The sequence below is a fragment of the Cyprinodon tularosa genome, unplaced genomic scaffold (assembly GCF_016077235.1).
Source record: "Cyprinodon tularosa strain WSP-4 unplaced genomic scaffold, ASM1607723v1 ctg978, whole genome shotgun sequence".
NCBI classification, from domain to species: Eukaryota; Metazoa; Chordata; class Actinopteri; order Cyprinodontiformes; family Cyprinodontidae; genus Cyprinodon; species Cyprinodon tularosa.
This window is the reverse complement of record NW_024039760.1, coordinates 97,818-101,913: the sequence shown is the minus strand read 5'-3', so window position 1 is coordinate 101,913 and position 4,096 is coordinate 97,818.

Sequence of the window (4,096 nt, the reverse complement as noted above, 5' to 3'; positions counted from 1 at the left end):
TATCCTGACTTATCTCTATAGTTCTGCTGCTATAGGCTCAGACTGCTGGACGACATAGTGACCCCTTTTTCAACATTCTGCTTCATTCTAGTTCTATAGTTATGCTGCTATAGGCTTAGACTGCCTATAGGCTTAGATGCCGGCAGCAGCCACCAACGGCCTCTCTGATGGCAGGCAGCGGCCGAGGCCACTTATTGGCAGATAAACTACTCAGTTCCACCAAGTAAATGTGACATTATAAAAGTTTTAATGCAGTTTATTAAGCGATAACATCACAATATATATATATATAAAAAACAATCTAGTTAGATGTGCTATAAATAAGGCATTTGCCAAAAAACGGCAAGAAAAATACCCAAAAAATAATTAAATACCGAAGAAAAGAAATTAATAAACTACATGACAAAATATTTCAGTGGCTCCGGCCAGTAATACGCCGTGCCATTTGCCGGCGAGCCACCGGAACTGCTGCAACGCAGCCACTGCCACGAATTGAGCTTAGCCCTGCTGGTGGAATGGACGGTACAACAGAGCTATGGCTCTGGGTGAGTTTGGAAACTGTATTAAAATGAAATCTAGGATTATTCTTATTCTCCTCTCTTAATGAGGAGAAGTATGCTGCTCTTGCTTTACAAAGGGTCCTCTTATACAGCAGTAAACCATTTTTCCAGACTAGGAAGGACTCTCGCAGGCCTGTGGAGCGATATTTTCTCTCCAGTTTCCTAGCATTTTGCTTCAAAGTACGCAGCTCTGCATTAAACCAAGGAGCAAGCTTTCTATTTTTAACGGTTTTCATTTTCAAAGGAGCTGCGTTGTCTAAGGCAATACGCAGAGAACTAGCAACCCCATCAACAAAATCATCAACCTGTGAAGGGGAATAAGCTAAGCTTTTGCACTCTGCAGCACTGCTCAGTGACACAGAGCAGAGAGAAAGTGAAGCAGATTCTTTAAAATTTATAACTGCACTATCTGATAAAGATCTACTAAAATTGAACCTTCTTTTGGGGGAGGAGAACTCTGTTAAAGTAATCCTGAAGGTTATTAGAAAGTGGTCAGAGAGGACAGGGTTGTGAGGAAATACTGTTATTTCTTCACATTCTATGCCGTATGTCAGCACAAGATCCAAAGTATGAAGATGAGAATGCGTGGGACTATTCACATTTTGAACAAAGCCAATAGTGTCTAAGATAGCATTAAAGGCTGCTCTTAAGCTATCGCCTTCAATGTCAGCATGGATGTTAAAATCTCCCACTATGATGACCCTGTCAGTGTTTAATACCAAATCAGAAAGGAACTCTGAAAACTCATCTAAAAATTCAGAGTAAGGACCTGGTGGACGATACAAAGTTACAAAAAGAAGAGGTTTTCTTGCCTTGAAATTTGGATCAGGGAAATTAAGGGTTAAATGTTCAAAAGAGTTGCCGTCAGGTTTCTGTAAGGCAACACAAGTCAATGTGATTATCACAAATCAAGTCATTAACTAGCAGACTTTTAGAGGAAAGAGATCTTATGTTAAACAGACCGCATTTAATCGTTTTAACTTTTTCCCCAATTGGAGTTATTTTAATTTTAATTAGATTATCATGATTTACTCCTTTGGGAATATTTGCTAATTTATTAGATTTTGGTCGTGGACAAGACACTGTCTGGATGGAGTAAAGAGTGGGTAACAGTAGAGAAGCTGCAGAGAGGTCTGTTAAACTAGGACTCTGCTTCCTGGTCTGCACCCTGGGTGGTCAGGGTTTTGGAGGACTAATAAATGTGGCCAGATTCTGTCAGGATTTGGTTTTAAGGTTGTTGTTTGGACCCAAAAGCAGAAGCTGAGAGGCAGAGGTGAGTTCTTGAAAGGTTTAATGAGAAATCAGGCAACAAAAACAGGTATCCAAAAATCCGACATAAAAATCAAGCACAAACGAGAACCATGGAGACATCAGTGCAAAACCATCAAGGAGCCAGGGTGAGAAAAGGTAAGACGGGGAACCAGCAAAGAGGGACTGCAGAGGGAGTGTATTTATGGCTGACTGAACAAAGGTAGAGCTAATGAGCTGATAGGGATCAGGTGTGATTAGAGCTGACGAGGAAGCCAGGGGAAAAGAACACAAGGGGGCAGCAGAGGACAGACAGAAAAACCTAAGCAACTTAAATGAATCCTGAAACACCAAAAAAGCTAGAAAACAATGAAAACCCTGGCTAAACTTGAAACTTCAGAACTTAAAGAAAAACAACAGAACCAAGATCATTACAGATTCCTAGAAAGAAGAGCTGCACCATCCAAAGTGGGATGGATGCCGTCTCTCCCAATCAGACCAGGCTTTCCCCAAAAGGATTGCCAATTATTAATGTAGCCCACGTTGTTTTCAGGACACCACCTAGACAACCAGCGGTTGAATGACGACATGCGGACATGTCATCACCATCCAAATCCAAACCATTTTTGTGTATTTTATATACTCTAATAATCTTAGAAGGAAATTACTTTTCTGCATTGAACCCATCCCCTTGGGGAGCAGTGGGCTGCCATTGTGCGGCGCCCGGTGAGCAGTGTGGGGTTAAGGGTCTTGCTCAGAGAGCCAGAGTGGCAGTCTGTGGGAGGGGGGATCGAACTCACAACCTCAGGATTCAAAGCCCTCTGCCCTAACCACTGGGCCTCCATCACCATGCAGCCATCAACATGGAGATTAAGGAGGGTCATATGGGGGGTGTTTTCCTCATAGGTCCCATTCTGATGTCACCGACAGGAAGATGTTGATTCTCGGCAAACGAATAAAAGCTTTAGAAACAAAGCCAGAGTTGTTAGTTACTCACTGTGATAACGATGTGCACTACAGTCCCCTCTCTAAGCTCAGGGTCACGTCTATAGTGAGTCTGCTTACGTTGGACGTGTCCTTCTTATTTTCACTGCCTGTAATGAATGGTAAACATGAGGAGGCAGATAGACGGAGGCCCTCTGATGTAACCCAGCCTCCTACATGCAGTCATTAGTAGTGAGTTTGTCACCGCTGTTGTGCTCTGAGCAGAGCCGTGTTCTGCATGACTCAAACAGGCTTTATTTGCACTGTGAAGGTCGAGGACGGCTGACTGTCTGCGGTGCTCTTTCGGTCCAATGATTCAGTTTTCCTTCCATACCCCCCAACTCCATGCCGAGGACAGAGGAGGAGGAAGATGTCAGAGGTCTGTCTCACCATCGATCAACAGGGAAAACACATTCAGGGGTTTGTTGCTATTCCTGCTGAAAACGCTGAAATGACAGGAAAGATTTTTCTTTCATTGCTTTTTGTTTCTGTGATGAGAGAGAGACGTGGAATGTTATTCCTTTCAGATGTAGAACTGTATAATTCAGAGCTTCCACTGTCACTCCAGCCCTCAGGCTGCAGGTTCATCTGTCACTGAAGACACTATACGGAACTATGGGAGGAGGAGCTATAGGAGGAGGAGCTATAGGAGAGGGAGCTATAGGGGCGAGAGCTATAGGAGCGAGAACTGTGGCGAGATGGAGCTATGGGGCGGGAGCTATAGGGGAGATATAGGGGCGGGAGCTATAGGTGCGTGAGCTATAGGTGCGTGAGCTATAGGAGAGGGAGCTATAGGAGCGAGAAATATAGGGGCAAGAACTGTGGCGAGATGGAGCTTTGGGATCAGGAGCTATAGGGGCAGGAGATATAGGGGCAAGAAGTGTAGGAGAGCAAGATATGGGGCAGGGGCTATAGGAGAGGGAGCTATAGGGGCGAGAGCTATAGGAGCGAGAACTGTGGCGAGATGGAGCTATGGGGCGGGAGCTATAGGGGAGATATAGGGGCGGGAGATATAGGGGCGAGAGATATAGGTGCGTGAGCTATAGGTGCGGGAGCTATAGGAGAGGGAGCTATAGGAGAGGGAGCTATAGGAGCGAGAAATATAGGGGCAAGAACTGTGGCGAGATGGAGCTATGGGATCAGGAGCTATAGGGGCAGGAGATATAGGGGCAAGAACTGTAGGAGAGCGAGATATGGGGCAGGGGCTATAGGAGAGGGAGCTATAGGAGAGGGAACTTTAGGGGCGGGAACTATAGGAGAAGGAGCTATGGGGTCGGGAGCTATAGGGGCAGGAGCTATAGGAT